This window comes from Moschus berezovskii, chromosome 4, assembly GCF_049115385.1.
Source record: "Moschus berezovskii isolate FMDL1 chromosome 4, NW_MosBer_1.0, whole genome shotgun sequence".
Lineage (NCBI taxonomy): Eukaryota > Metazoa > Chordata > Mammalia > Artiodactyla > Moschidae > Moschus > Moschus berezovskii.
In genome coordinates, this window is record NC_142463.1 from 21,489,030 (window position 1) to 21,497,552 (window position 8,523).

Sequence of the window (8,523 nt, forward strand, 5' to 3'; positions counted from 1 at the left end):
TGCTGTCCTAGATCCTTCGAGTGGGGTGCACCAACATTTTGGTTGTGTCCAGGGAAACCCATTTCAGATTTCTGACTCCACAGCTGTCAGAGAATAACTGTACTGTTCTATGTCCCTACATTTATGTGCATGCTATGGGTTGCCCTGCTCTCCTTCAGGGGATCTTTCCCACCAGGGATTGAACTCATGTCTCCTGCATTACAGGCAGATTCTTTACCACTAGTATCACCTGGAAAGGCCTCTTAGTTTCTAGTGCTGTGGTTAATTATTTTAGCAGCAAAAAGAAGTGAATATAGGGAAAGACAGGCAAGCAGAAGGGGAGGAACAAAGGCAGATATTAGAGTGGAGGAGGGAAGTCAGCTGGGCAGGAGGCAGGAGATGAGGCACGTGGGCAGGGGGCAGACAGAAGCAGGAAGCGGGCAAAGGGGCAAGAACAGGAGAGAGTGACAGCAATACAGGATGGCAGGCAGGGGCCCTCAGAGCTTGTCCTTGTCCCCACCTGGATCAGAGAGCTTCCTGAGCTGCAAGTGGACACCATTTTTGGATCTCAGCACAATGACTGGCATGGGCACAGGGACCCTGGAGGGATCCGGTGACAGCTCAAAGTGAAGCAAGGTCAGGGCCACAGCCACCTTCAACTCATTCATGGCAAACTGCCTCCTGATGCAGTTCCTGGGTTGGGAGATAAAAAGAAAGTAAGCAGAGGCTTCTAACCCCTGCTGAGCACAGGGATTCAGGACTGTCCTGCACGTGGTCCAGTCTTGATCCCTTCCTTACATGTCACACTGAACTCGCCACACAAGCCTTGGTTCACGGTTTCTCCCTGACCTATGACAAAGCCCACCTCTCTAAGGACTAGCTCCTAACTCCTAATTCTGCTCTCAGCAGGAAATCCTGTTGGGAAGCGTCTGCACTCTAAGCCACGGAGTCAAGTCAAATGTGCCAGGAAATGTGAAGCAGAACTTTGTTCACTGGTCCACAGGCAGTTTCTGCTTTCAGGCCAGGCCAGGCACTGTAGGGGGTGAGGGGGGGCCACACTCTCCAGTTCTTGTCTTCTATGGGGAAGCACAGGGACCTGAATCCCCAGACACAATAAGACAGAATTAGTAAGGAAGTCGGAATGGCAACAGGACATGGTGTCTGTCATTTTGATAAAAATGCAGTTTTATTTATTCATCTAGTTTTGGTTGTGATGGGTCTTTGTTGCTATGTGGGCTTTTCTCTAGTTGTGGAGAACAGGGGCTCCACTCCAGTTGCGGTGCACAAGCTTCCCATTGCACTGGCCCCTCTTGTTGCAGAACACAGTCTCCCGAGCTCGTGGGCTTCAGTAGTTGCAGCACGGGGACTCAGAAGTGGTGGCTCCCAGGCTCTAGAGCACAGGCTGTGGTGCACGGGCTTAGTTACCCTGTGGCATGTGGGATCTTCCTGGATCAGGGATGGATTTTCCTGGATCTGAGATCGAACCCTCATCACCTGCATTGACAGACTGATTCTTTACCACTGAGTCACCTGGGAAGCCCCCCACCCCCACCCCCATGTCTGTCTTGAATAGCGATATTTGTTTCTTTCACTTTTATGTTCCAATTTTCTAGTACAGGACTTGGTACACAGTGACAGGCTTATTACATAGTTTAATAGTTGAACAGTGCTAATTAAAAGGAAAAAACCAACCCAGACTGAAATGAGTATGCTGCCGCTGCTGCTGCTGCTGCTAAGTTGCTTCAGTCGTGTTCGACTCTGTGCAACCCCATAGACATTAGCCCAACAGGCTCCCCGTCCCTGGGATTTTCCAGGCAAGAACACAGGAGTGGGTTGCCGTTTCCTTCTCCAATGCATGAAAGTGAAAAGTGAAAGTGAAGTCGCTCAGTGGTGTTCGTCTCTTAGCGACCCCATGGACTGCAGTCCACCAGGCTCCTCCGTCCATGGGATTTTCCAGGCAAGAGCACTGGAGTGGGTTGCCATTGCCTTCTCCGGAAATGACTATAGTAAACATTAACTCTGACCTAGGGATAGAGCTGCCTACTCCCCTCTGTCCTCAAGTGGCAACCCCATCAAGTGCAGTCATGTCTAAAAGAAAGGACCAGACCCTAGCAGAAGCCAAATTCCAGAGTACATTCTGGAAGATTCTTTGCCTCAGACCTATTCTATGAACACTGAGTCACCAACTGAAAATTTCACAGAATTATGGATTCAGGAAAAAATATGTTTCTGCTAAGAAAGGTATAAAGTTGTGGAAGTTACTATTTCAGTGGAGGATCTGTAGTCATTAGGGTTTTCTGAGCATACATTTAGGAAGTGTATCATCCAGGTCAACAGCTATTTCAAGGATGCCTTATATTTTACATGCCAGGGACTTTTCAAATGCTAGTGTCAAATACAAGATAGTTTTGTCCAAAAGCACTTGACTCTCTTCTACTTAATGCTTTTTGCCAATATTAGACTGTTTGGATTTTAGGACTGTGGACTATAAGCCCTGCTACACATAAAGAATTTTAGCAGCTGGAGAGGTGTAATGTTTATAGGAATATGCAGCCAAAATTTTGTTGGGATGGATTACAGAAATAGAGAACACACACATGACTGTAAAACTTTCTTCAAATGGCAACTGTAACTGATCACAGACATTACTTGAAGCCTCAGGGCATGGAAGACAGCTGGAAATCCAAACTCATGGAAACGTGACAGATACAGTGAGGGGCTCAATTCAGTTCAGTTCAGTTCAGTCGCTCAGTCGTGTCCGACCCTTTGCGACCCCATGAATCACAGCACGCCAGGCCTCCCTGTCCATCACCAATTCCTGGAGTTCACTCACACTCATGTCCATCAAGTCGGTGTTGCCATCCAGCCATCTCATCCTCTGTTGTCCCCTTCTCCTCCTGCCCCCAATCTGTCCCAGCATCAGAGTCTTTTCCAATAAGTCAACTCTTCGCATGATGTGGCCAAAGTATTGGAATTTCAGCTTCAGCATCAGTTCTTCCAATGAATACCCAGGACTGATCTCCTTTAGAATGGACTGGTTGGATCTCCTTGCAGACCAAGGGACTCTCAAAAATCTTCTCCAGCACCACAGTTCAAAAGCATCAATTCTTTGGCGATCAGCTTTCTTCACAGTCCAACTCTCACATCCATACATGACCACTGGAAAAACCATAGCCTTGACTAGATGGACCTTTGTTGGCTAGTTGGTGAATTAAGCAGAAAAGGCAGTGGGCTGGACTAGGAATGTGGTAAGAGAGAAAACCACTTTTAAAGATGACTGATAATTGTGAAAACAAACATCTGAAGTTCAACTTTCATGAAAACTTCTAAAACAAAGTCATACTCTTAAAGTGACAAAAATCCAAGAATAATTTGGATAGGTCACTGACATGGAAATGTGGCCAGTCATTGTGGATGTCAGGTCAGTATCTCCGTGGCAGACCCTGATGGAATTCTTATACATGGAGACCCATGTCTTCTTAACAAACACATCAGCATACAAGAACATAACTGTGTGTACTTCATATCAATGTAGTCAGCCACACACATCGGGTAGCAACCAGTTACACCTCTTCCCCAAGTACAAAGGCTTCACCTGGATCCTCCTGAGAAGGGGAGGAAGGCATGGTTGTGTCCAGCAGGAACCGATGCAAACTAGGATGGGTCAAACACCTGAAGAGAGAGTACTGCGGCCAGGACAGGTGAGGTCAAACTCCTCCCACCAATCCACCAGGGGACAAGTATCCCAGAGCAGGAGTAGGTGGAGGAGTTGGTGGGGAGAGAGCATCCAATCCCCTTCTCCCATGGCCATCATACTGAAGAGGAAAATATAAAACCTTGCACCCAGCAGGAAACAACCTCATGCTCTTTCTGCTTCTGCAACTCAGCTAGCTCCTGCGAAGTCTTATAAGTTACATAGTTTCAGAAAGACAGAAATGTACAATGCTAGGGGCTGAAACTTACCTTCCTCACCCTTGTCAATTACCCAGCCCCTGTAATCCTGCTTAACCATGTTTGTTTGTGGAAAGGTCAGGCATCCGCCCTGCTGTGTCCTAACTGCTGCTTCTGCCTGCAGGAGACCCGTAGTTTGAACTAGCCTATGAAGAGTTAGAGATGTCCACTAAAGTCTGGTGTCATTCACTGTCTATAAAAACTCTGTAACTCGGTTTTTCAAGTCTCAGAACTGGAAGTGTTAACTCCTCTGGGCTCACCAGCGTAGTAAACCAGAATTTTCCAACTTTCCAAATGTGGTGCTTGGTTTCTTGACAGACCAACTTCTGCAACAGTATCTCCATCACTCTGAAAGAAATGGTGGTCTTGCAAGACAGGCAGTCTGGGCATGACAAAGCATATGAGCACAGATTAGGACTAGCTGACCATGGCCCTGAATTGAGAAGTAAAATCATTCACAGGTTACATTTAGGAGCAACTCAGGTGACAACCTATATTTACCAAGTGCCATCATGGCTCTTGGGGAACGTGCAGTAATTCATCTAATCCTCACACAGCCTTCAAGGAAGGCAGTTCTGTCCCTGTGATGAGATGAAGCCCCTGAGCCTCCAAGAGGTAAGGGATGTGTCTATGATCACAGAACTAAGAAGTGGCAGGGCTGGGATTCAGACCCACTGGGAGGTGAGCCAATGGGTAGCCTCCAGCCATGGCAGGGCTCTCAGACCTCATCATCAGTTGTTTTCTGCCATCCATTAGAGGGCTCCTCAGAGACTGGACCATCTGACCCATAACAGTGGAGTTCCTGAGCGCCTTCCTATACTTAGACCCCATATGGAAGAATCACACCTCCTCTGGCTTCTGTCTGCTCTTCTCTGAAGCCTTCACATCTCAAGGAATTAGAATTTTAGGGCCTATTACAAGACAACATTCAGGAGCGAACATTTGTTTGTTGAGCTTTTGCTGTGTTGAGGTTCTGTGTCATGCATTTCATACACCTTATCCTAGCTCAGTTCAGGTGCTCAGTAGTGTCTACTCTTTGTGACCCCATGAACTGCAGGACGCCAGGCTTCCCTGTCCATCACCAACTCCCAGAGCTTGCTGAAACTCATGTTGTCCCCTTCTCCTTCTGCCTTCAATCTTTCCCAGCATCAGGGTCTTTTCTAATGAGTCATTTCTTTGTACCAGGTGGCCAAAGTATTGGAGTTTCAGCTTCAACATCAGTCCTTGCAATGAATATTCAGGACTGATTTCCTTTAGCATTGACAGGTTTGGTCTCCTTGCAGTCCAAGAGATTCTGAAGAGTTTTCTCCAACACCACAGTTCAAAAGCATCAATTCTTCAGTGCTCAGTTTTCTTTATGGTTCAACTCTCATATCCATACATGACTACCGGAAAACCATAGCTTTGACTAGAAGGATGTTTGTTGGCAAAGTAATGGCTCTGCTTTATAATACACTATCTAGGTTACTCATAGCTTTTCTTCCAAGGAGCAAGTGACTTTACAGAGTAAATAATTACCTTAATTTGGATACAATAGTCATGTCATCGCACAACTGGAAAAGCACATGTGGATTTCTGATCTACCACGTGATCCTACAGAGTGATTAGCTGAGTGGTGAGATAAAGTTCATACCTGAAGGTAAGGAGTGCCCATCAGGGAAGGTAATGGGCTTGCTGAGCTCTCTGCCAATAAGTGGTACTGGTGGGTAGAATCTCAGTGCCTCCTTGATACACATGGTGGTGTAGGGCATCTTGTCCAGATGGTCCCCAAAAGGAAGCCCATCTGAGGGCAGGCAGGACTGGACAATCAGGGATTCTCTCTAGCTCAGGTGGGACAGGGTTCTTCCATCTCCAGGACACTCACCAGGTGATGGAGGTGCCATCCCCCAGGAGGCTCTTGATCTCTTCTGGCACCTGTGCTGACGCACAGGGTGGGAGACCACAGCATAGAGGACCCAGGAGATGCCACTGGCTGTGGTCTCATGACCCTTGAACTTGACCTTGTCCACCTCGGCATGGAGGTGCTCGTCAGACAAGCTGCTCCCATTCTCCATCTATGGAGGCAGGGCCAGAGTGCAGGTATGCTCTTCCTGTTGCTTCTGCCCAAAGGCTCAAGCCTCTCCTGCCCACACTCACTCTGGCAAAGCGGAAGATGTCCAGGAAGTCCAAGTGCCTCCTTTTCCTCTCCTTCTCCAGCTCTCCCTCCTTCTGCAGGTGAGCCTTCCTCTCCTTGATCACTGCGTCTGTCCCAGAACAGTGGTTCCCAGCCAGAGATGAGGACTCTGGGGGCCCAGATGCAGCCCCACCATAGCCCCAAATTCTTGTCTCCATATGGCAGTAGCACATGTGTGTTGAGGTGTGTGTCACATAAAATGAGTAATAATGTGTCCATGTGTCTGCAAGAGGGAACAGGCTTGGCTGTCGAAGGGAGTTTCAGCACTTGACAGTGTGTTTGTGCACTCTAGTGTGTAATGTGCCTGTCTCTGGGGTTGAGCGCTTTATTCTGGGGGGCTGTGTCTGACGGATGTTTGATGGATATATCTGCTTGAGAGTGAACTGTGGATTGAGCTTGGTGTGAATATGCGCGGATGAGAGAGAAGTGGACTCACCACCATCAGGTGGACAGAGTAGGCCATGAGCCCCATGGAGGACTTCAGGATGTCATGGTGGAAGGCTGGGGTCAGCATCTGCCAGTACTGGAACCACATCTGCCCCTCCAACAGGAGAGAACCTTTCCCTGGACCATAGATGGGTGTGTGGGGGGGCCGAGGAGACTGGATCAGAGGGGTGACTGGGGACTACATAGGAGGAACCAAGATTGTGAAAAGGAGGTATGTGACAGGAAAATCAGGAAGGCCAGTACAATTCAGGAAAGTGAATTTCCAAAATGGCTGTTCCATTAAGATGCGACAGTTTGAGATAAAGTTTAAAAAAGAGTAGGAGAAACAAGAACCAACAGTATAAAACAAGGAACGATGCTCAATATTTTGTAGTAACCATTAGGGAAAGGAATCTGAATCCCTCTGCTGCACACCTAACACTGCAGAACAGGGTAAATAAACTACATGGGAATAAAAGTTTTTTTTTTTTTAAAATAAGTTATGTTTGAAATATAATCACATTCTGAAAACGTTTAAAAATCTCTTTCCTTTGATAGTCATTCTTACTTATTCATTGTACAGAAAAAATTAAGAAAACTGAGACATCTCAGAAGTTTTATCCATAGTGATAGGTCATAAAAGAATCTTCTTTCTAGTATTTGAAGAATAATATTGTGCAGCTTATAGGGTTATTTTTTAATTAAAAATTTTAAAAATTAATTTAGTCTGTTTGGTTGTGCTGGGTCTTCGTTGCTACATGCAGGCTTTTTCTATTTGTGGTGAGTAGGAGAACACATCTGGCACTTAATAAGAAGAGTTCATGCTACTAAGAGTACTTGTTATCTCCTATTCTTTAGATCTGAGAAAACACTACAGAGGGTTTTGCTATTATCATGACTATTTTTAACAATAATAATACTATGAACTGCCTTCCCTTCCTGATGACTCTCAGCTATCAATCTGTCTCAGTCACCACAAACTTGCCTCCCATCCCTGACTCTTTCAGGCTTCAAGTATGGCTGGTCGAAAGTCACGTACTGATGCTGTAGGGCCAGTCTCTGTTGGAATTTCACAGACCCGGGGGCATGTACCCAAGAAGGAAGATTTGCTCCTGCTGGCATATGGGTTTCACTCTGCCTATCCTTTGCAGGACCACCTTCATGTCGTCAGGGTCAGAGGTCACAGGGCTAACCTTGCTCACCCACAGTAGTGAACACAAATACATGGGAATTTCTCTGTCCTTTTCAGCAGTTGTTGCTGTTTCTGTTCCTTTGGATCTATAACAAGAGCAAAAAATTAAAAACAGCAGCAACTCTGTTTTAAGGTCAAGTGATTGAGGTAAGGATGAAAGTTTGCACAGGCATGGCGAGATGGTTCTGAGGGTATCCACAGAGATTGAAGACTAGAACTGCTGAGCCAGACTCGGATCCAGACTTCCAATATCTCTAAGAACTTGGCCTAAGATCTGATTTAGTTTCCTTCATTGTTTCTCACTCAGAACTGCCATTGGAAATTTACACACAGTGAATGCTTGATAAATGTTCAGGGATTAACTCCATGGAGTACAAAACATTTTCATAGGCTTATGTAAAACTCAAGGCAAACCTGTATGAGGGGGGATTATTACTTGATCTTGTTTCACTGAAGAATGAGGAAACCCATGTAAAGGATATATACCCAGGTGAGCTCATTTAAACCCAAAGCTGCTGACCCCAAGGTGTCCCTTCCCAGGATTCCCAAGACTCCATGGGTGCCTCTCTTATCACATTTCCATTCAATGTTCTGATTGCTTGGCATCATGTTCACAGGCTTGCCTTTCATATCTATCATCCCTGTTTTTAGACTCAGTGTAGAGCATGTTCATAGGGATTAAGCCTCACTTTTCAAAGAAGCAATAAGTTCATGAAGAAGGAATGAGTACATGTAGGAGTGATGAGTGAGTTTTAATACAAAATTCTGTTTGAAAGTATCAGATAGAATCAGAGCTGACGTA

At 46.1% G+C, this 8,523-nt stretch overlaps 1 pseudogene; it reads right to left on the minus strand.

The window, feature by feature from the left end:
- Positions 1–476: 476 nt before the first annotated feature.
- Positions 477–6,261, minus strand: LOC129540323 (cytochrome P450 4A11-like; annotated as a pseudogene).
- Between the last annotated feature and the right edge of the window lie 2,262 nt (positions 6,262–8,523).